General features: G+C 44.6%; 1 protein-coding gene and 2 long non-coding RNA genes across 3 annotated transcripts in view; 2 read left to right on the top strand and 1 right to left on the bottom strand.

The window, feature by feature from the left end:
• The window catches only part of LOC148124756 (uncharacterized), an 801,081-nt gene that overhangs the window by 51,975 nt on the left and 724,743 nt on the right, over positions 1–24,363 (top strand). The gene's annotated exons all lie outside the window — the stretch shown is intronic.
• SLC16A2 (solute carrier family 16 member 2) overlaps positions 1–24,363 on the top strand; it is a 77,980-nt gene that overhangs the window by 1,817 nt on the left and 51,800 nt on the right. The gene's annotated exons all lie outside the window — the stretch shown is intronic.
• On the bottom strand, positions 1,212–23,346 carry LOC148124762 (uncharacterized). The gene is made up of 3 exons (XR_015745041.1): positions 23,088–23,346; positions 11,415–11,493; positions 1,212–2,188 (listed from the first exon to the last, which is right to left on the bottom strand). It is a non-coding gene; the product is annotated as an uncharacterized LOC148124762 (long non-coding RNA).

Below are 24,363 nucleotides of genomic sequence, written 5' to 3'. Positions count from 1 at the left end.
GTTTCTTGTGATTTTAGTCCATGGACCGAATCGGGAATTTGTTGGTTAGCTGATATGTCAGAAATAGCATCAGCAACAGAGTAGTTGCCTTTGTGACACAACTTCTTGTGAAAACATCAAAATAATTTGCTTGTTTGAGCAAAGCCAGTTCAGACTAACAGGTGAAAGCAAATTCTGCATCTGGGCCTTGATATTGTCTTAAAATGCCTCTAAAAACAGGCATTCTGCATTCCTGGTATGCAACAACAATGAAATCATATGCAACCTTGATTTGAAAGAAAATGCTATTGAGAGTCATGCCATATGTACATTGTTATAGAATGGCCGGAATCAGCGTACAATTTGAGCTACAGGGGCAGGGAGGGGGATAAGGCTTGTAGCTACTATTGTTATACTAAACACATCCACCCAAAAGCATAGCATTGATACAACATTTCTAGCAAATATAACAAAACTACAACAAGTGTGGCGGTTCCAAGATATATATTTTTTTAATTGAGTTCTGAGGATACTACAGTAAATAGTTGTGTTTTACCTTCAAGGTTGCATCCTGATATGTTTTGCCTTGTGGTGCGGTGGAACAGATTGTCTGAAACTTCGAGTTTTTGAGCCATTTGGAGCTAATGGGAATTGTAGTCTAGCTGTGTGGAGTCAAAGCTGGGAGCTGGAGAAGCCCAAAGTATTTTAGTTCCTGCTCCTCTTTTAAAGGGAAATTACACGCATGCAAGTAAAGACTTTGAACGAAACCAGTATTTTGAAAGCTATCCAATAGGACCGGCGGAGATAGATTTGGAGTGACTTGTTGTTGGATCTCTTCCTATAAAATCGCTGGAAGACAATTTCATTGTCTTGTTGTAGGACCACCAGACACTTCTTGCTTAGGCCATAAATTAGGCAGGCAGCTTTATTGTTTATATGAAAGACATTTCATTGCATGATATTTTCTTCCCTGAACAGGGGAATCCCCCCTACACATATTGATTGAGTGTCCTATAAACATTTGAAGTCAAGGGAATTCCCTCTGCCAGACTTTAAATGTTCAAGTAAAACCCCAAAATATTTTCTTCCGCTTGGAAGCTATTTCTTCCTTTCCAGTAGACACACCTGTGATTTAATACAGGTCATCTTTGACTTACAGCAGTTCATTTAGTGACCATTCAAAGTTACAACATCGCGATCTTTCTTGCCACAATTGTCAAGTGAATCACGTCAACTGTTAGTAACAAGGAGGTTGAGTGAACCTGGCTTCCCCTTTAACTTTGCTTGTCAGAAAGTTACAAAAGTTGATCACATGAGCCCCCCAGGAGACTGCAACCATCATAAATATGAGTCCATTGCCAAGGGTCTGGATTTTAATCATGTGACCAAGGGATGCTACAACCTTCGTAGCTCTGAAAGACGATCATAGGTCACTTTTTTTGGAGCCATTGTAACTTTGAAAGGTCGCTAAACCAACCGTTGTAAGTCAAGGATTACCTGTACTGAAGTTTCTAGTATTGTGGGAGCCAGTGACTGACCGCTTGTGGTTGGTTGCAGATTGCCCCGTTCCTACATCTGGTGGGGTCTCTGTTCTTTCCTGGACAAAATTGCCCGAAATCCTGCAGACTGAGAGCAGGACAATTACAGCAATAGGATTTGGTTCTTCCCCGTCTTCTTCCCTCCACCTTGTCTCTATAATGGGCGACGGGAGACTTTTGGGGTCAAGTACAAGGCAAGAGATGACCTTCTTGGCCGGTGAAGCCCTTTCACGCGTTCCTTGGCGCCCTTCCATGGTCTCCAATGGGCCCCTTAGTCCAATCAAAACCCAGGTTCTGTTTCCAGGCTGCCTTATTCTTGTTTCCCCAACAATAAATGCTTTGCATTTGTTTGCCACCTTGGGGGGCCGGCTGGAGGAGGAGGAGGAGGAGGCCGCCTGCGAAGGAAGCAGTGGAAACCCTTGCGCTCACATTGACAGGTTTCTTCTCTCTCTGGGCCTTTGAGGTAGGGCTGGAAGCTAAAACATACGAAGAACAGTTGCGGGAACTGGGCATGTCGAGTCTTGTAGAAAGAAGGGATAGGGGCGACACGATAGCAGCCTTCCAATATCTCAGGGACTCTTCCACCAAGAAGAGGGAATCAGGCTGTTCTTCAAAGCACCTGAGGGCAAGGCACGAACACAACAGATGGAAAGGAGAGGAGCAATCTAGAACTAAGGAGAAATTTCCTGTCAGTCAGGACAATTAACAAGTGGAACAGCTTCTCTCCGGAAGTCGTGGGTGCTTCATCCCTGGAGGCTTTAAAGAAGAGATTGGACAACCCTTGGTCTGGAATGGTGTCAGGTCTCCTGCATGAGCAGGGGGTTGGACTAGAAGACCTCTGAGGTCCCTTCCAACTCTATTATTCTGTTACAATTGGGACTGGAATTTCCCCTGCTAAGCAGTATATTTATTAAATGACTTGTGCCCAATTTTATGCCCCTTTTTGTTGCAGTTCTTAAGCCGGTTCTTAAGTGAATCTGGCTTTCTCCATTGACTTTGCTTGTTGTAAGCTGGCTGGGAAGGCTGCAGGTGGCTGTGGCCCTGGGATGCTGCAGCCGACATAAATACTAAATGCCGGTAGCCGAGTGCCCAAAATTGATCACATGACTGTGAGACCCTGTGATGGTCTTAAGTGGAAGGGCCAGTCCTAAATCACCTTTTTTTTCCAGGGCTTTCATAATTTTGGATGGTTCTTAAAGTGAAGGGTTGTAAATTGAGCTCTATCTGAATACGCTTGGAAATGCTTTTCTTTTTTCTTTTTTTTCATTTGCCGCAAGGATGGTGCTTCTATTACCTGGTCAATAATGCAACCCACAAGAGCTGTGGTGGCACATTGGTTAAAATACAGTATTGAAGACTAACTCTGCCCACTGCCAGGAGTTTGATCCTGAGTGGATCAGGGTGGACTCGGTCTTCCGTCCTTCCGAGGTCAGTAAAATGAGGACCTGGATTGTTGGGAGCGATAGGCTGACTGTGTAAACTGCTTGTAGAAGGGTGTAAAGCACTGTGAAGCGCTATATAAGTGCTATTCCCCCTTCCTTCCTTCCTTCCTTCCTTCCTTCCTTCCTTCCTTCCTTCCCTCCCTCCCTCCCTCCCTCCCTCCCTCCCTTCCCCCACTGCCAGGAGTTCAATCCTGACTGGCTGAAGGTGGACTCAGCCTTTCATCCTTCCAAGGTCGGTAAAATGAGGACCCAGATTGTTGGGGGCAAAAGGCTGAAAAGTGTAAACTGCTTAGAGAGGGGCTGTGAAGCACTGTGAAGCGGTATATAAGTCTAAGGGCTTTTGCTCCTGCTATTACGTTGGGGCCCCTAAACCCTTCTCCTCTACACCACGTGGTTTGGGTCGAAAATATAGGCTCTATTCTATATTGGGGGTGTTATAGAGCAAAATAGGTAGCATAAATCTTTCATGTATTTAAAACATGTAATTTTATCATTTTTAATGACCGGTTCAGTGAACCAGCAAATCCCATCCCTGGCTGGCCCCGCTCTGCCCTTCCCAGGAGTCTCCACGGGGCCCGTTTGGATGCCAGGTAAGGGCAGGGCCCGCACGGAGGTTCGGGGAGGCCATTTTCGCCCTCCTGGACCTGGAGGAAAGCCTCCGGAGCACGGGGAGTGCCAAAAACAGGCTTCCTGGAAATTTGGGAAGAACAGCCATGGTGCAGGAGGCCAACTAGGCCACGCCCACCATGGCCACGCCCACCGAGCAACCAGGCAGAGAACCGGTTGGTAAAATTTTGGAAGCCGAATCCTGGTTGCCTCCAAATACTATTTGTCAATCACGGACTTTTCTCCCCTGTTGTTCTAGTGGTAAAGCTTGCATTTCTCCAATAAGTTCATCTTTGCTTACTCTCTCTTATTTTTCCTAAATAAAACTAAAATATTTCCAAATATCAGCCCTTCAGGGAAGACAGGTAAGAAACAGACGAGATCCCAGTAAAGCTGTGTATTGTCGTGGAGTAAAACCTTCTAAATTTCTCTCTGCCTCATCTTATGCCAATGAAATCAAAGATCCTTGTTTTGAGTTTCTTTTTCATGTTTCCTTCAGTCTGTGACTGCATAAAACCTTCTCCTATTTTTCCTTTCTCCAAGCTCAGCCCTAATTTCCTTTACAATACATGACCTCATCTTTGGTCATTTCCATAGGTGAGATTATGTTTAAGAGGCCATGATTTCTGTTAAATCCCATTTAAACTGACCTGCTAAATCACATTTTCAATTAAAAAATAATCACCAACCACCAGAATATTATTTTTTAGAATTTCTTTTTTTGGATTGAAGGGGAAATACGTAGATTTTGATAGGAGTTCTTCTCACAATGGATTCTTTGCAAAGATTTTTTGGAATACCAGTTTGTACACACAGCTAGGAGAGCCATTGTTAACTTTAGATATGTTGAGGGCAGAATTGTCAGCTGCCTGAGTGTATTGTGGTGTTTGTTTGTTTGTTTTAACCCTTTAGTCATGTCTGATTCTTGGTGCATTTATTAGCCAAGTGCTTGTCCAGACTACCCTGTCAAGCACAGCTCCTTTGTTGGCTGTTCATCTTTGCATCAGCTTTGACGGTATGAAGCCAGTGAGTTCTTTGCTTGCTCTTTCTCCTTGTTCCAGTAACCATTCTAGTGTCATTGACTTCTCCAAGGAATTTGCACGCATGACATGGGCAAAGTACAATCAGAAGTAGTCTTGTGATTTTGGCTTCTAGTGATGTATCTGGTTTTATTGTGAAGTATAGTTGCAAAATAATGTAGCACCGGTAAACTCTGGCTATTTATTGAAACCATCAATGAATTGAATAACAGAAGGACCTTGGAGGTCTTCTAGTCCAACCCCCTGCTCTGGCAGGAGACCCTATACCATTTCAGACAAAAGATTGTCCAATCTCTCCTTGAAAACTTCCAGGGGTGGAGAATCCACAATTTCTGGAGGTCGTTGTGAGAGCAGAATTGAGGATGCAAACTCATTCAGGCAATTCACTCTGAAAAACTGCCTGCCCTAAAACAGCCCAAAGAGACCCTACAGTTTAAATTATGCCAAACCTCCACGACACAAGGAAATGGACTGGAATGAAGAGACAGATGTTTGTTATCAAGTGAAGGTCATAAGTGATGCCTTTCAGGGCTAGATTGTAATCCATTACGGAACAAAGTATGTGGTTAGAACCCTTCTATTGAGAATGTCCTTCAATTACATCCAAGTGCCTCCTTGGTAAATGAAGATCGGTGGGATCCTTGGGGCTCTCTGAGCTTGATTGTTTGCTTTCAGACATTTCATTGCCCAGCTGGGTAACCTCATCAGTGCCAATGGGTGTGAGGTTTGCTCTCTATTTATGTACAGTAACTTGTCTTGTCCGTGTTGGTGGGATGCGGTTTTTCTCCTCAGCAGTTCCATACTGTTTTCTGCTTGATTGTTTGTGGGAATTGATAGTCCCTTGATTGGGATGTTGACCTCATCAAATGGCATTTGCCAATGAAAAAGAAATGCGGTTGCTTGTTGTGGGTTATATTTTATTAGGAATATAAGCAAACAACGAATACGTTGCGATGTAGTGGAGTGTGCTTGTGCACAGGTCTAAATCAGAAATAAACGGATAGATAAGAAAAAACAAAACAAAAATTGGGCTGTACTTCAGTTGAACTATGGCAGCCGCCATCTTGACTTTTTTGACCATGCTCTGCAGTCCCACCCCCCCACCCCACCCCCAGTGTCTTCACTTGAGATGACTCAGGATGAGGAGCTGGAATTGACTCTGGAGTTTGGAAGCGGGTTGCAGAGATTTTACTCCACGAGTTGGGGATGCTCCATCACTAGAAGGTTTCATAAATAGACTGGTCATCCGATCGTCAGTGATAGTGTAAAGTCTCCTGCTTGAGCAGGGGGGTGGACTGGAGGACCTCTGAGATCCCTTCCAACTGTGTTATTTTCTTCTATTCAGTTTAGCTTGAATGCCAATTGCAGGGAAGTGGGCGATGGGTCTGTCTCCTGCTTCTGCTACCAAGTGTGCCTCTTGTCTCTCAGCCTTCCCCCCCCATGCCCCCCCGGGGAACAAAATGCTGGACAAGCATTTGTGATGTTCTTATGTGCACCGCACACTTCTTCCTAAAGTGCTCTGTCCAAAGCAACAGCCGTTCAAAGCCAACGAAGCAGAAACAGCAAAAGAGCCAGAAGAGCTTTTGCTAACACTTTCAGGTCCTCTGTGGTTCTCTGTGTAATTTTTTTGGGTTTTTTTTTGCTTTTAATGAATATTTTAGCTCGTTCAAAGAAGGTTAAAATACAAACCATCAAAGAATGGTGAACAGTAATAAGAGGACTGAAATTTCAAAAGCCTTATAGAAAATTTACTGATCCCCAATCCACCCCCAGTCATCCCAAATATTGCCCTAATAATTGGTCCCAGTCAGTGGTGGGATTCCAATTTTTTTTACTACCGCTACTGTGGGCGTGGCTTGGTGGGCGTGGCAGGGGAAGGAGACTGTAAAATCTCCAATTAGAGGCGGGACTGGCTGGTTCTCTGAGCTATTCAAAATTTCTGCTACTGGTTCTCCAGAACTGGTCAGAACCTGCTGAATGCCACCACTGGTCCCAGAGATCAAATATCCAGGTTTGTTTCTTTATCGCAGCATCTCTTATCAATTGCTGATTGATTACGGATGGTAAAAGTCCAGTCTCCAAAGCCAAAAAAACAAAAAACAAAAAAGCCAGATAAAATCATTTCTCAATTAGTTCTTCACAATCTCCATCGAAACCCTCCAGAAAAACATTTGATCCTTGTCCACCCAGAAAGTTCTCTGCTATTACATCTGTGCCTGATTCTGAAAGAGATTGCCTGAGATTTTGTGCTGTTTGCTTGGCTCTTGATTGACACACAGAGACACAGGCATATGCTTACGCGTGCACATGCGCACGCACACACGCACACACACACTGACTCACATTGCTCTGGGTGTGTTTTTCAAGAGCAGAGAGCCCGTCTCCAGGAAAAGCTGGGTATTTGGAGAAAGGGTGTCAAACACATGCAGAGCTCCATTTGTTTTCTCTGGATTTTCTCCTGGTTGGGGGTGCAGAAAAGCCCGCTCCCCAAGAGTTATTGGTGGTGGAAGGACCAAGGCAGCGGGAGGGGGCTGAGGCAAATCAATTCGTGTGTGTGTGTGTGTGAGAGAGAGAGAGAGAGAGAGAGAGAGAGAGAGAGAGAGACAGAGACAGAGAGAGAGAGTTAGGTCGAATGAGGAATGTCTGGGGAGGTGGGACGATTAGGAGACTGGACTTTTTCCAAAATGACCTCAGCGTTTTTGCACTTGCTTTGCTGAATGAAAATGTCCTTTTAATTGGGTTTGTTTATGCATGTGCATCGATTTATTCTAGCTCTCACGTATTTTTAATGGGCATCTTTTCAGCCAGCCGGAGGTTTATCACTTTGAAAGAAGAGGCAGGGGGGAAAAAAAGAGTTTTTAGGCTCTCAGCTTGGGTGAGAATTGCTAAGCCAATCTGGACTGCTAAGGCTCCATGTACAGCTCCTCGTGACTCACAAATACACACAGATGCACACACACACACACACAAATGTAAGCACGGTGCATCTGTGCTGAATAAATTACAATGGGCTGCATTCACACAGCCATTGCCCAGGGCTTTAATGCCACAATAATATGCACGTGGTTGCTTTTTTCCCCAGTTGACATTGGGGAACATTGTGGTGGGTGCCGTCACAAAATGGCTGCCATAATTTACTTAAAAAAACCCATTTATCCAAAGGTGAACTAGATGGGCCACCTATAGTGGGGTTTTGGGGGAAATTAAAAACTGCTACAAATAAATATTGGTTCATAGCAGGTCAGTTTCCCATTTATGTCTTTAACGAAAATAATTCTTAAAGAAAGGTCAGGGGTGCAAGATGGAATCTGGTGGGCACTGGAGGCAAACTGACATGCATGGGTATCACTTTGCTCTGAGATTAACACAGTTTTGTAACAGGGTTTAAGCGAGTCACCACCAATTGCCACTAGGAGCAAATGACCTGTTGTTTGGAATTGCAGATCATCTCATCTGATGCTGGCAAGATTTCTGTTTGCTTGCAGCAGGACAGACAAGATTTCAAAGAAGGGAGGCACAAGATGGCTGCCATCCCAGTCCTTTCTAAATCTTTACTTTGGCATCACACCATCATAGAAAGGTGATGGCATTTAGAAAGGCTGCTGACCTGTGGATTGAAAGGTGTGAGAACAAAGACTAGATAAGCCTAGAAAACAAACTTAGTCACTTCGCTGTGAAGGTCATTAGATAGTCTACTTTGTGAGGCCAAGGATCAAAAAATGGTGACTCAGAAAGTCATCTGGGCTGCCCTGAGAGGAAAATTCAGATTAAAATGTCAGAAATTTACATTCATGATGTCGGAAGTGGATATTGTAGTACTCTTGTTCATTTGAAACCAATTGGTGTGTAGGTTTTAGTTTGTTCAGTTAGTCCTCGACTTACGACCACAATTGAGCACACTGTTATTAAGTGAGACAGTTGTTGAATGAATTTTGCCCCATTTTACAACCTTTCTTGTGACAGTTGTTACGTGAATCACTGCAGTTCAATTAGCAGCAGAGTTGTTAAGTGAATCTGGTTTCCCCGTTGACTCGGCTTGTCTGATGGTCACTAGAGATCACGTGACCTTGGGATATTGCAATGGTCGTAAATATGAGTCAGTTATCAGGCATCCGAATTTTGATCACGTGACCATGGGGATGCCGCAACGGTCGTAAGTGTGAAAAATGGTCATGTCACTTTTTTCAGTGCCGTTGTAACTTCCGAATGGTCACTAAATGAACTGTTGTAACCCGAGGACTACCTGTAATGCCTCCCTTCTTGGATAACCCTAAAGGGGAGGTGGATAGGTGCTGAAGGTCGGTTGGTTGGCCACCATCAATGAGGTGTGTTGAGTCAATGGGCGGGAACATCCTTGGGTATCAGGAGATGGGCAGGAAGAGGGAGGAGGGTTGGCGTCCCCTCCCTCCATCACAGGTTCTTATTGGGCTCCAAAATCCCACAAAGTCAACACAACCCCACCTGGTCTCTAGGCAATCCACCCACAAGTACTCAAAGGTCGGGACTCGCCGTTTACTGTATCGCAGGCATAGGTTTCTCTGTCCAGTGGTGTCCAACTTGAGGGAGTGGTGCTCACCTCCATTTCTTGGCCAGGGGAGACAGAGTTGTCTGAAGATATTTGTCTGGTCATGTAGCCAACATGGCTATATGCCAAAGACCTCCCAACCACAGTGGTACCTGTTTATCTACTTGCATGTACATGCTTTTGAACTACTAGGAGCTGGAACAAGGTACAGGAAGTCACCCTGTTGCATAGTCCTTGGGTCTTGAACCTTTTTAGCTGACAAGCTCAGCATCTTTAACCACGGAGCAATCATGCCGCTAGAGTTTACTACTTGCTCGATATCCGTGCTTCGCTACGGAACTATGTAGTCGGGCTTAGTTTGGGGGGAGGAAAATAAGGGGAAAAAAATCTGCCTCTGCCTACCAGCATCCATCGGTCTTCATCTGGCTAGCGTCCTGTCAGTGTGTAAAAACAGTTGAGGGCTGTTTGGAAAGTGAAGCAGTATTTGTTGTGTGAGCAAGAAGGAGACAGCAAAGAGCCTGGGCGTGGCTTAGCTCAACTGTTCTGTAGTAAAGCTGCTTGGTGCTGTGAAACTAAAAGTGAAACTGAAACTCCTCTCCTCTGCTTGTGTTTTGCATTTGGAAGAGATTTCTTTTCAGGTGGGGAGGTGGAGTAGAACTCCTTAGCATCAGAGCTTGTTAATAATAATTAATAATAACACAAGAAATACTCTAAATGCTCTGATGGTCATTTCAAAAAATCCTTTCTTAGCAAGCCCCTAGAAGCCAAGAGGAACATATGTGCCAAATTTCAAGTTTGTAGGCTTTACAGTTCTGGAGATTTTGTGATGATGTGTGAAGGGCATATATATGTATGAATGTATGTATGTATGTATATATGTATATATATGGATCTTTGGTTATTCGGGTTTTCTCCTGCGTAAAATTGGAAGTATTTTGGCGACGTTTCGACGAAATCTCATTCATCATCTTCAGGCTTGTGTCTTCAGCTTTGTGCTTCTTGGAGTAATGTGAGCTTGCAGCTGTTTTTTCTTTTAACTGCCAGTGGGAGTGTGACTTGACTGGGTGGGGGCTTGGCTGTGTTCTGATTGGCTGAGAGTGTGTTCTGTTCTGGTGGGGGCTTGGCTGTGTTCAGGTTAGTCTTAGTTGTCGGAGGATTTGAGCTGGTGAGCTGTGATCCTGTTGTTTGGCTTCGCGTTCATGGTCATGCCACATCTTCATGGTGGGCGTCCGTTCGCTTCATGTTTGGGTCGGAGGGGTTTGAAGCGGGTAGTGATGCAGCTGCGGTACGGCTTCTGGTTCGTGGTCGTGTTTCGTCATCTGTGTGGGTGTGACTTTGCTTTCTACGTGGAAGTGTGGTGGTAGCATCTTGTGTGGCCTTCGTAGGTATGGGTCTGGTGTCATTCTTCATGTTAGGTACTTGTTTGTTAATGAGGGCAGGTTTCCAAATGGCTGGTAGGCGGGAGGTATCATCTCATTTATTCATGCTGTGTGGGCGTTTTTCTATCTCTATGGTTTCTCTGATTATTCTGTTGTTGAAGTGTTGAGTTTTGGCGATAGTTCTGGTATTTTTAAAGTCAATCTCATGTCCTGTGGCTTTGAGGTGCTGGACCAGGGAAGAGGTCGGTGGATTGATGCTTATTCCTTGGAAGTCAAAAATAGATGCACCACATTTTGGGGAAGGTAGGATAGATATCTCAGAGCATGAATTCAGAGTCTTACAAATTCTATCTTGGTTCCTGATGCCTCTTGGACGTACGACCAACATCTAAGTATAGTATATAAAATCATACATTGCAATGTCCTACCTGTCAATGAATACTTCAGCTTCAACCATAACAATACAAGAGCAAACAACAGATACAAACTCAAGGTTAATCGCACCAAACTTGATTGCAGGAAATACGACTTCAGCAACAGAGTGGTCAATGCCTGGAATACTCTACCTGACTCTGTGGTTTCTTCCCAAAACCCCAAAAACTTTAATCTTAGACTGTCTACTATTGACTTCAGCCCTTTCCTAAGAGGTCTGTAGGGGGCGTGCATAAGCGCACCAATGTGCCTATCGTCCCTGTCCTTTTGTTTCTTTTATTTTTCTTATATGTATCCATGTATTCATAACTATGTTTTTACTTATACCTATTACCTTGTAAACAATTGACAAACCAAATAAATAAATAAAAATAAACGGGCTGGGCAAGTAGGATTTTCCCCTCTGATTCTCCCCATCAGATGGCACCAGAAAGCTTCCACTATGAGATATTATGGGCCCAGATCCTTTTTACCTCTTCTGATTGGGCAGATCATCTCAGAGGTCTTCGGCCTGCTCATTCTGTTGTCCAGCTTCTCAAGTTTTCAAATGTCCTAAAATTACAGGTAGTTTGTAACTTACAACAGTTAGTTTAATGACCGTTCGAAGTTAGAATGGCCCTGAAAAAAAAAACCACGACTTGTGCCCCATTTTTCACACTTACGACCATTGCTGCATCCCTGTGGTCTCCCCGTGATCAAAATTCAGCTGCCTGGCAATTGGCCTGTATTTATGACGGTCGCAAGTTCCCAGAGTCACGTGATCCCATTTTGTGACCTTCTGACAAGGAACATTAATGGGGAAACCAGACTCGCTTAACAGTGGTGTTACTGACTTAACAATGATTCACTTCACAACTTTGACAAGAGAGCTAATGAAATAGGGCAAAAGTCACTTAGCAGCCATCTCCCTTAGCAATAGAAATTTGGGGCTCAATTGCAGTCATAAGTCGAGGACTAGCCATCGTAGCAACGAAATGACTACACTTCACCCTGATCCCTTCCATAGATTCCCAGTCTCGATAGTCTTCCTTCACTCACTTAGCGGCTATCTCACTTAGCAACAGAAATCTGGAGCTCCGCTGTGGTCAGAAGTCGAGGAGTGCCTGTCGTACAGGAGCAGGGCAGGGCCACTTGAGGCTTCCGTAGAAAGGCCTGGAGGCTTGGGTGATTTCGACATTAGGTTGAAATCTAGCTTAGGTGGCTCCTGCCGTAAGAATCCGGAGAATCCTGTCCTCTCTGGGCCTCTCCAGTTCAGCCAGTTTCCACCCCCAATTCCTTATCGTCCTAGGGACACCTCCCTTCCTTGCTGCTACAGATTGAAGCACCAAGATTTAGTTTCCACTTCGCTTAGGCTCGCTTTCTCACACCGGATATCCTTCAAGGATGGGAGTTGTAGTCCGGCCCCTCCCGGAAGGCAAAGCCTGGGAGATGCAGGTTTAGGCGTTGTTTCTGAAAGCCTCTGGAGCAGGGGTCTCCAACTCTGGTAACTTTAAGCCTGGAGGACTTCAACTCCCAGAATTCCCCAGCCAGCAAAGCTGGTTGAAGTCCTCCAGGCTTAAAGTTACCAAGGTTGGAGACCCCCGCTCTAGACCAAGGGTCTTCAAACTTGGCAAGTTTAAGACTTGTGGACTTCCAACTCCCAGAATTCCTGGGCTAACCTGACTGGAGGAAGAATTCTGGGAGCTGAAGTCCATAAGTCTTAAAGCAGCCAAGTTTGAAGACCCCTGCTCTAAAGGAGGGGTGGGCAGCTGTGGCTTTCTTACTCCCTGTGGACTTCCAACTCCAGAATTTCTGAGCCAGTCATGATGCAAGATGCTCATTTCAACCTGATATACAGGTAATCCTCAATTTGCGACCGATCAAAGTTACAATGGACAGATGGACACACACACACATGCAAAGCTGAATACAACCCTTGCAGTCATGTCCATGTTTATGTTTACTTGCAGTTTCGGGGGTGTGTGCGTGAAATGTCCAATAGCAAACAATGGAACAACCATGGTCTTCATTTAACTACCGCCACAATAAAAGACACAAAATCAGGTCTAGTCACATAATGACTGGCTATATGAACTTGCAAGCATAATTAGCAGAGTCAATTATAAGTTGAGGCGTCCCTGATTTTTATCTACACCTGCATGGAAAGCAGCTCTAAACTTCTGGAGAAAGCAAAAGACTCAGAGCAGAGATGGCAGGATAGAAGCCCAGATGTTCTGCATGCCAGGAAACCTGACTTGGCTGTCACACAGGTGTTGCGATTACATCAGAGGCCTTTGCTGGCCAGGCGGCTGTGCTATGCAGCTTCTCTGCTGAACCCATACAGGTAGTCCTTGCCTTACAACGCTTCATTAGTGACCGTTCAATGTTATTTCAGCATTGAAAAAAGTGATTTATGAGCATTTTTCACAACCTTGGTAGCATCCCCAGGACCATGTAACCAAAATTCAGATGCTTAGCAGCTCGTTCATACTTATGACCATTGCTGTGCCCCATGTGATCACATTTTGCAACCTTTAGACAAGCAAAATCAATGGGGAAGCCAGATTCACTTAACAACCATGTTATTAACTTAATAACTGCAGTGATTCACTTAACAACTGTGGCCAGAAAGGTAATAAAACGGGGCAAAACTCACTTAAACGTTTCACTTAACAGCGGAAATGTTGGGCTCAATTGTGGCCGTAAGTTAATTGTAAATATCTGTATTTGTAGGCACCTGCTTCCATTCTCAGTTTAAGTCCCTTTGCTTTCAAAAACCGCCATAATAAAGGAAGCTTTTAGATTAAAAGAAAGAGCAGAAACCATTTAAATTGCTGTTACAGGTGTTTACAGAATACAGAATAACAAGAGTTGAGGGGGATCTTCGCGGTCTTTTAGTCCAAGGGACCCCGAACCATTCCAGACAAGTGGCAGTCCAGTCTCTTCTTTAAAAGCTCCAGCAATGGAGCACCCACAACTTCTAGAGACGAGCTGCACCGTTGACTAATTATTCTGACTTGTCAGGAAATTTCTCCTTAGTTCCAGGTTGATATGCTTCCATCTTTTACTTCTTCACCTGCCTTCAGGTGCTTTGGAGAATAAGTTGTCTTTCTCTTTGTGACAGGCTCTCAAATATTGGAAGACTGCTATCATAGTCCTTCTTTTCATCAGACTAGTCCCTGCAACCCTTCTTCATATGATTCCATCCTAGTTGCTTTTCTCTGAACTCTTTTTAAGAGTCTCAACATCTTTTTTTATATTGGGGTGACCAAAATTGGAGATGCTCCTCTTCTTTGGGCCAAAGGGTTACAAACTTTATTGTCTTTCCATCTGGGAATTCTGGGAGTTTGAAGTCCAGCCATCTTAAAGTTGCCAAGGATAAAAAAAAAACACTTTTCCAGGTTGATGCACAATAATATTCTAGCCTCCCTTTAATTTAAAATAAAAAAAAACAAAAGTTTGAATGAAATTAACAGAATCAAGTGGGACAGAGATGTGTCACTAAGCTAGTAGGACACTGTAAGCAGAATTTTGAGCAGTGCATTTTTTTCAGGATCGAAAAGAGCTGATATCTAATATTCTTTTAGGTGTCTCAAAAACCAGTTTGTGCTTCCCAAACCTGGCTACATCACCCCAAATTGGGTAAAAGTGTTTGTTTGTTTTTAAGTTTCTGTTATGACACACCAGTTCATTACTCAGTCAGAATAGGGACCTTTAAAGAAGGACTTTCTAGTTAGCAGTTTGGGGTAAAGAAGGAAAAAGGTTCAGAAGCCCTGAATTGAATGAAGTATCTTTAGAGCAGAGGTCTCCAAACTTGGCAACTTTAAGGCTCGTTGTCTTCAACTCCCAGAATTCTCCAACCAGCATAGCTGATAAAGTATACGATCCTAGGGTTGGAAGGGACCTTGGAGGTCCTCTAGTCCAACCCCTGTTCAAGCCAGAGACCCTATACCAGGGGTCCCCAAACTTGGCAACTTTAAGACTTGAGGGCTTCAACTCCCAGAATTCCTCCTCCAGTCATGTTAGCTCAGGAATCCTGGGAGTTGAAGTCCACAAGTCTTAAAGTTGCCAAGTTTGGGGACCTCTGCTTTACAGATTTGGCATTTGACAGCTTGGGACTTTGGCTGGCCATATGGGAAAAGTTGCCCAAATGAGGCAATTTAGTCTTCAAATGCAGCTCATAGAGTATATGCTGGCTTTCCAGAGGTCAACCCAAATGCAGCCTTGGGATGTTTCTGTGTGAGATCCGTTGGCTCTGTGGCCAATATGGAGAAAACCCTAGTGACACAGTGGGGAGGGAAGGCGGCCATTTTAAAAGCCTAGCTGAGCAAATGCCCATGGATCTCTCTCTCTCTCTCTCTCTCTCTCTCTCTCACACACACACACACACCCAGATCGACCGGAGAAACAAACATTCTTGCAGAGATCTGAAGAAGTTCTTTGTCATTTTTCCAAGGTAAAATGCCCACAATTGGTTTAATTCCAGCAATATCTTTAATCAGAATCATTAATCTCCTGAAAAGCATATTTGTTAGTGTTATTCTGTCAAGATTACAGGTAATCCTCATGATCACAATTGAGCCCCACCTTTCTGTTGCTAGGTAAGATAGTTGTTAGTTGAGGTTTCCCCATTTTGCAACCTTTCTGGTCACAGTTCTTAAATGAATCATTGTGGTTGCTAAGTGAGTAACACGGTTGCTAAGTGAATCTGGATTCCCCATTGACTTTGTCAGAAAGTCGCAAAAGGGGATCACGTGACCCCAGGGACACTGCAACAGTCATAAGTGTGAGTCAGTTGCCAAGCATCTGAATGTTGATCACATAGCATGGCTCAGTGGTTAGAGTGCAGTACTGCAGGCTACTTCTGCTGCCTGCCAGCTGCCTGCAATTTGGCAGTTCGAATCCCACCAGGCTCAAGGTTGACTCAGCCCTCCATCTGTTCTGACCCAGGCTTCGTCCAATGTAATTAATCACAAACTTGTTTTAAAAGCAAAACCTATTTTATTGCAACGCTGGAAATTGTTTTCACTCCCAGCCAGAACTAATCTTAAACAGTCCCCCAAGATAAGCACCCGCTTCTCAATTCTGTGGAATGCTGCCAAAAACAGAAGTATCCAATTAACTATAAAAGAAACGAACCGAAGTACCAGAAAAATACCAACCAAAATACACAGAGCTTCAAGGAGGACTCGGAACCAATCAAACTACTTTACTTCCTGCAAAGGTTTCATCACCTTTGCCTGACTTTTATACCTTAGGGGAGGGGCAATCACCTCCCAGCCTTACTCCCAAGTCGCCCCTTCTGCTTCAGCTGCTCTTGCCTTCTGGCAGCTCTGCGCACACGCGCATTGGAAACAGGCTCCCCTTGTTCCTCTGCCCACTGCTGCCAGGCTCCGGAGGCAGCACCCCACTCCCCGATGGTCCTGGCCCCATCTCTGCATCAGACACAGGACCCTCGTCCAAGTCCTCTCCAGACTCTCGGACTGGTCCCCGTTCTTCCTCACTATCCGATTCTACTGCCGTCTGCACAGGCTGCCGGCGAAGCACAACACCGTCCTTCCAAGGTGAGTAAAATGAGGACCCAGGTGGTTGTGGGGCAAGAGGCTGACTCTGTAAACGGCTTAGAGGGGGCTGGAAAGCCATGTGAAATGGTAGGTCAGTCTAAGTGCTATTGCTATCATCATGGGGATGCTGGAAGAGTTGTGTGAAAAATGCTCATACATCACTTTTTCCAGTGCTGTTGTAACTTTGAACGGTCACTAAATGTTGTAAGCTGAGGACTACCTGTGCCTATGGAGCAAGAGAGGGAAAAACATTCTGTGCCCATGAAGGTTCACAGGGAGTTGGAGGAATGAGCAAGAGTCAATTCATCTGCAACAAAAATATTTATTTTCTTCAGCTTCGAAAAACAGGGTTTGCTAGGGCATCCACAAAACCTTTGGGCTGGTCAGGCACTAGGTGCTGTCCAGATATTTTGGCCTTCAAGTCCTATCAATCCTAGGTTCGGGGAATTAAAGGACATTGCGGTGCCAGTTGCTAGGAGCTCCTTTCTCACGTGTTTCCTGAAGGTAACACGGTAGTTATAGCAATGAACCAAATAAAACTGCAGGCCATTTGACTACACAAATCCACGTGGAGCTAACTTTGACCTCCAGCAAAATTATTGGAGAATCGTGATTTGCCCAGAACTGAGCCTCAGTCTTTTTGGTCCAAAGTCTGAGACAACATGCCAAATTATGAGATGGAGGTAGCCTAGTTGTTTAATCCCTAGGTCATGCCTGACTCTTCGTGACCCCATGGACCGCAGCATATCAGCCCCCCACCCCCGATCTCCACTGTCTCCCAGAGTTTGCCCATATTCAGGTTCATTGCATCAATGATACCACCTAACCACCTCATCTTCTGCCGTTCCCTCCTCCTTTTTGCCTTCAATCTTTCCCGACATCAGGGTCTCTTCTTAGATGGCCAAAGTATCTGAGCCTCAGTTTCAGCACCTTTCCTTCCAAAGGACAATCAGCGTTGAGTTCATTTAGGAGAAGGATAGAAGGATAGACAAGGATAGAAGGATAGACAGAATACCGAATCTTTCACTCTCCAGCAATCTTAAGCAGTGTTTGTCTGTCTGGATTGGACATCCAGTCCAGCCGTCGGTTCTCCAAGTGCTCAACCAAGGAAACCCACCAATTTCCAAGCAGGTGGCTTCCCAGAGCAGTCCTGCTGCCCTCAAAGCCAAGTCCTCTTGATCCAACAATTAACATAAATGGTCCAAGCCAGCCAAACCAGAAGCCAGTCCCACATCTGGTGGTAATCTTTGATGACTTGAGATTGTTTTGGGAGAGATGTTCAACCTCAGGTCAGTTGAGGTATACAAGTACTCCTCGACTTACAGCCATTCGTACAACAGGTTGAAGATCATTAAGGAGAGATCCAACCTAGAAGTAAGGGGAAATTTCCCAACAGCGAGAACAACTGATCAGTGGCATAGTTTGCCTCCTGGAATTGGAGGTTTTCAAGAAGAGACTGGACATCCATTCGCCAAAGATGGTGTAAGGTCTCCTGTCTTGAATCCAGAGTCGGGCTAGAAGATCTACAAGGTTCCTTTCAATTCTGTTTTTATTCTGTTATTCCTGTAAATGTCTTCACTTTGTGTGTGGTGTGTGTGTGTGTGTGTGTTTTAAATCATCCCATTAAATCTTTTGCTTAAGACAAGCCTTCCAACCACATACTCCACTTGAAATACCAAAGCGTGTTCTGATTCTTCAAATGCCAACAGCTGCCAGAAGTTGTCCATCTTCTTTCTTTCCAAGCCCACCCAGAATTGCCTTCCCATGAAATTACAGCTAAAGAATGAAAAAAATGCCGCTGGAGTTTGGACGGGAAGAAAGAGAAGTAAGGGGGGGGCGGGGAGGACTGAGATAAGCCCTTTAAGGTCAGGGTGAGCAATTGGCTTTTCCAGGTGGGGGGCATAGCCAAGAACAATATTAGTCTGTTTTGGAGAATTGGGATCGTAAAGCTGGCTCCCAACCTTTTTGAATTAATGTTGTATTCATTTATTCACCGTATTCATATAGCTGGCCATTTCATTTTAATATATTTATTTGCTTTTTCACCCAAGGCAGCTAATCAAAATGAAATGCAGAATAATTGAAGGATCAAAACATCCATTCAAAATGCAGGCATTTTAAATAAACCTCAAATCAACAAATGGTTTAGAAGCCCTAACCTATTGGCATCAACATATTTTTGATTACAATGGAAAGGGAAACAGCTGGATTACCAGAGGTTGGGAGAAAATAGAAGGCCCTCTACATTACCTTCACCAAACATCTCCATCTCCATCTCTCTCTTTCTCTCTCTCTCTCTCTCCCCCTCCCCTCTCTCTTTCCCTCCTCCCTTTCTCTCTCCCTTTCTCTCTCTCTTTCAAAGAAGAGAAGAGACAATCTCTTCCAGGATGTTAAAAACCTGGTCACACAGGGAAGATGATGCTATTTTACTTTTTCTAGGGCCAAATTGTGTAGAGTGTTAGATACCTTCTTGGAGTTTCCCAGAAGCAGAACAATAACCAGTAAAATGTGTAATGTGCATTCTCGTAATGGTGTGTGAAACCGACCTTGGGAGGCAAGGCGAAGAGGCACTGTCAAGGCCCTGGTCAGATAAGAGACACCTCAGCCTGCAGCTGGAGAGTGAAGAGAATATAGGGTCCTTGCAGTCACAACGTGAACAGAATTTGGGCAGATTTGCCCTTATGGCCAATGACAGGGAGGCTATAGAACACCCCCCCCCCACCTCTCTCCCCCCACCCTACCCTGCTGGGTCCTCGAAGGCATAGGGGAAGCCTTGGGAGGCTGGGGGAGATGGGCTTAAGCCCATGCCAGCCTCTTAGGACCACCCCACCCTGATGCCCCCTGTACCTTAATGATGCTTAACAACCACATTGGGGAGAGCAGGGGTGGGAGTTATTAACCAAGGCAGGCTTCATTATAGTCATAAATCGAGGACCAGGTGGCACAGTGGTTTGAGTGCAGTACTGCAAGCTACTTCTGCTGACTGCTGGTTGCCTGCAATTTGGCAGTTCAAATCCCACCAGACTCAAGGTTGACTCAGCCTTCCGTCCTTCCGAGGTCAGTAAAATGAGGACCCAGATGGTTGGGGGCAAGAGGCTGACTCTGTAAACCGCTTAGAGGGGGCTGTAAAGTACTGTGAAGCGGTATACAAGTCTAAGGGCTGTTGCTATTCTATAGGAGAAGCCCCTGGTTGCATTTTGGAAAGTCGAGATGGTTGCTGCAGTCACGGGATTAAAACATGCTCTCTCTTTACTTGTGTGTTGTGTGTACGTGAAAAGGAGTTGGGGGTTTCAGCCTTGACTTTTTCTGAAGCTCCCCCTTCACTCCCCTGTGTTTAAACATATTAACTACAAGAGCAAATTAATTGTTGCTCATTTTGAACAACTTATAACTCATGAACATTATATATTGACACATCCCAAGATTTGCTGGATTACTGCTATCTCTTACAATTCTGACTGGCACTAGCATATAGTCCCCCTGTGATGGAGGGAGGAAGGAAAGAAAGAAAGAAAGAAGGGGAAGGAAGGAAAAGAGAAAGAGAGGTGGGGGAAAGAGAGAAAGAAAGAAGGAAAGAAAGAGGAAAGAGAGAAAAAAGAGAGGGGGCGGAATTAGACTGGACCCATTAGTTCATGCTATGTTTTTACAAGCCAGGGCAGCCTGGTTCACAGGCAACAGAACGTCAAAATCTATGGCTTACAAAACAGAACAGCTGGGTTTTTTTAAAAAAAAACCTTGTGCTGAGCCAAAAAGAAATTGCACTTTTACTTAAAGGCGAAGCGTGAACAAGCTGTTATATAAGCTAATGAAATATTGCTAAGAAGAAGGTAGCAGAGCCTCTAGTTCAGCAGCAGCTAATTAATGCTGAATACCACCACAGTGACATGATGTTAGGACAAACCTTTCATTAAAGGCCCTATAGAAATTTATGCTCTACTCAGCTGTTTCCTGGCAACCGATAGAAACTGAGTTAAATCTTTCTTGCCTCTTGGATGTGCTGGCGTGCTGGCAAAAAAGCCAGGAATTGATATATATATATACTACGTATATAGGTAGCCCTCGACTTGCAACAGTTCACCTAATGACCATTCAAAGTTACAACAGGAGTGAAAAAAGCGATTTATGACTAATCTTCACAGTTATGTTGACCTTTGCCACCTGCATCCCTATGGTTATGTGACAAAAATCCAGATGTCTGACAACTGGTTCACATTTATGACTTTTGCTATGTCCCAGGATCGTAGGATCAGCTTTTGTGATCCTCTGACATCTTAAGCCTTACAGTTGCCAAGTGTGGGGACCCTTGCAGTAGACCAAGCTGGCTGTTTGAAAATGTTGCCAAGAAAACTCCAGCTATCCTCTTTGGCAGCCCCCACCCCCACCCCCAGCCAGCCAGTGGCCAGAGCACTGGAATCAACACTGGCTCAACACACACACACACACACACACACACAAAGAACACATCATTGTCCCATTTTAGACCTTGGAAGGCACAAAGAAATGGTGAATTGATCAGTAGACCCAGCGTTTAAGTTTGCCTTCACTTTGACCAACCTTGGCCTTCACCTCCCCCTGGGAGGCACCTGTGGTTTCTTGCCTTGGGCAAAAGGTGGCACACTTTTTGCTGTTCTCTTTGGCATTTGTATTTTTAGCTTTTTATTTAGCAAACTGGAGCTTTGTCGCCATGCTGTGAAGGAGCTAATTCCCAACAGGAAATACGTGTTGCTTGTCTGAATGTTGTGTGGATAAGCAGAATAACAGAAAAACGTAGGTGGAAGGGACCTTGGAGGTCTTCTAGTCCAACCCACTTCTCAGGCAGGAGAGCCTATACGATTTCAGATAAGTGGCTGTCCAGTCTCTTCTTTGTTGTTATTAGTTGCAAAGTCATGCCTGACCCATCGCGACTCCATGGACAACGTTCCTCCAGGCCTTCCTGTCCTCCACCATCTCCTGGAGTCCATTTAAGCTCACACCAACTGCTTCAGGGACTCCATCTAGCCCCCTCCTTCTCTCCCGTCTCCTTCCTTCTCATGAGGAGGCCAAAGTCTTTTGAGCTTCCTCTTCAGGATCTGGCCTTCTAAAGAGCAGCCAGGGTCAATCTCCTCTAGGACTGACCAGTTGGATCGCCTTGCTGTCCAAGAGACTCGCTGGAGTCTCCTCCAGCCCCAGAGTTCAAAGGCCCCCATTCTTTGGCACTCAGCCTTCCTTATGGTCCAACTTTCACAACCCTATGTTGCAACTGGGAGTCTCTTCTTAAAAGCCCACAACATCTGAAGGCAATTGATTCTTCACTGGTTAATTGTTCTCACTGTCAAGAAATTTCTCCTTCCTTCCAGGTTGCTTCTCTCCTTGATTAGTTTCCATCCGTTGCTTCTTGTCCTGCCTTCAGGGGCTTTGGAAAATAGGTTCACTCCCCTCTTCTTTGTGGGAGCCCCTCAAATATTGGGGGATTGCTGTCGTATCACCCCTAGTCCATCTTTTCTTTTTTACAATATTTTATTTATTTTCAAAATACATATAAAATTTACATTTTAACAGTTCTGTGTCAAGCGTTACTTATATACTTAAGTACAATATTTACAATTCTTCTCCATATCAAAACCTTATTTCTCTTATCTAACCACGTATATAAATCGTTTCCCAAACCTCATAAAACTCAGACTCCTGGTTACTTTTAAGTTTTCTCATTAAGTCTGTCCATCTCAGCAGAATCAAGTATTTTATTTATTACCATGTTTTCTGAAGGTACATCACCTATCTTCCAACTTTGGGCCTAAGCAATTCTTGCCGCCGTTAATACCTGGTCCTTCTTTTCATTAAACTAGACATACCCAGTTCATGAAACTATTCTTCACATTGGCTGAGCCTGCTTTTCTTGCTCCTCTTCCGGGGCATCTAAAATTAGGGGCCTTAAAGATACCCTTCCTTGGCAGAACCCCCCCCCCTCTAAACCAGCCAGTGGCCAAAGCTCTGGAATGGGATAATTCTCTGCCTGAAGTCTTTGTGACACCCTCCCTAAATGTAGATCGCTGTGCTGTCAATCCTATTAAAGCTACCTAGTGAATTCTTTTTGCTTTTCGTTACAGTATTATACATCTCGATCCATTGTATTATTTCAGTAGAATGATGCGTATGTAATACGATTAAAGAATATTAACTTTCTATTATTTAGATAGCTTAGATTACTGAGCAGAGAGAAGAGGAAAAAATTCTATTGGCATTAATTATAATTTAGGATGTCGTTAGTACAAGCATAAAGTTGTTTGGCTTTTTTATTGAAAAAAAAAAAAGAAAGAACCACTACGATTCACATTTGGTTGTATATAATAAAGGTTTTTCTCTTTAAATGAATTGCTTAATATTAAAATATCTATTCTCTTTTGCTTTCTCTATCTATATTCTTGTCTTTTATTGGCATCTTGCCCTCAGTTCCTTGAGGTGAGAAGAAGCTGGTGGGGCTGTTTCTTTTTTAGGGGGGGCTGGCAAGACCCCCCCCCCCGCTTCAAATGTTCCCTTTCCCAGCGTTGTCGTTTCTCTCCAGCCATGGAGCAACCAACCAACATCTGGTCACAGCCGTGACAAAAGGGAACCTTCTGTACTCACCCAGCAGGTTTCCAGAGACAGCAAACAGCCTATCGGATGCTGGAATGCCATCCTCTTCCTCCTAGTCCTGCTTTTCTCTAGACTAGCCAACCTAAATCCTGCAATTGTTCTTCGTATGTTTTAATCTCCAGGCCTTTAGTCATCTTAGTGGCTCTTCTCTGCACTTTTCCCCAAACTCTCAACAACCTTTCTTGTAGTGTGGTGACCAAAACTGGATGGAGTATTCCAGGTGGGGCCTTACCAAAGTTTTATAAAGAGGGTACTAAAACTCCCTGTGATTTTGATTCTACACCTCTGTTTATTCAACCAAGGATTGCATGAGCCTTTTTTTGGCTGGAAGGCAGAAGGCGGCTTGTAGCCCAGGGTTTTGTTGGCCAGCGGCAGGGAGGGAGGACTGTCTGAGCAAATAAGAGCTGGCTATTCTCAGTGGAGCGTTTTGAAAGTGGGTCCAGAAAGTCTGAGCTCCCTGCCTGCCTTGGCTTTAGGAAAACAACATCTGCAACAACATCTGACCTTCAGCTGCCGCGGAGAAAGAGATGAACCCCAGCCAGGGGTCAGGAAGATTGGCTTTCTTTTCAAGGATGAAGGCATGGACAGGCAAGGCCAGCACAGAGAGCTGGCTACAGGCAGACCTCGACTTGCGACTGCAATTGAGCCCAACATTTCTGTGACTAAGCAAGACAGTTGTAAAGTGAGTTTGGGGACATTTTACGACCTTTCTCTCCATAGACTTTGCTTATCGGGTGGTCACAAAAGGGGATCATCTGACCCCAGGATACAGCGACAGTCATAAATATGAATCAAAATAGAAGAGAATAGAACAGAGTAGAGTAGAGCTGGAAGGGACCTTAAGGTCTTCTAGTCCAGCCCCCTGCTCAATCTGCAAGTGTCTGAATTTTGATCATGGGACCACGGGGACTCTGCCCGTCATTATGTCGCAAAAGGGGATCACGTGACCCTGGGAACTGCAACCGTCATAAATATGAGTAAATTGCAAAGCGTCTGAATTTCCATCATGTGATGCTGCAATGGTCATAAGTGTGAAAAGTGGTCCTAAGTTCCTTTTCTTCAATGCCCTGGTAACATCAAACGGTCATTAAACAAGCTGTTGTAAGTTGGGACTCCCTGTGTTAGGGAGAAGCCCACTTGCTTCAAAAACAGGGCTCAGCCCCACTGAGGCCGCCTTCCCTCACTTGTGACCGTCTCATCCCGTTAAGTCCTTAGCCGTCCCGAAAGGACCGGCATGTTTACCTCTTGATCTGGTAACGCCCCACAG

Source organism: Pseudonaja textilis, chromosome 12, assembly GCF_049901715.1.
Source record: "Pseudonaja textilis isolate UNSWEBS1 chromosome 12, rPseTex1.2, whole genome shotgun sequence".
NCBI classification, from domain to species: domain Eukaryota; kingdom Metazoa; phylum Chordata; class Lepidosauria; order Squamata; family Elapidae; genus Pseudonaja; species Pseudonaja textilis.
This window is presented reverse-complemented; position numbering and strand designations above follow the sequence as displayed.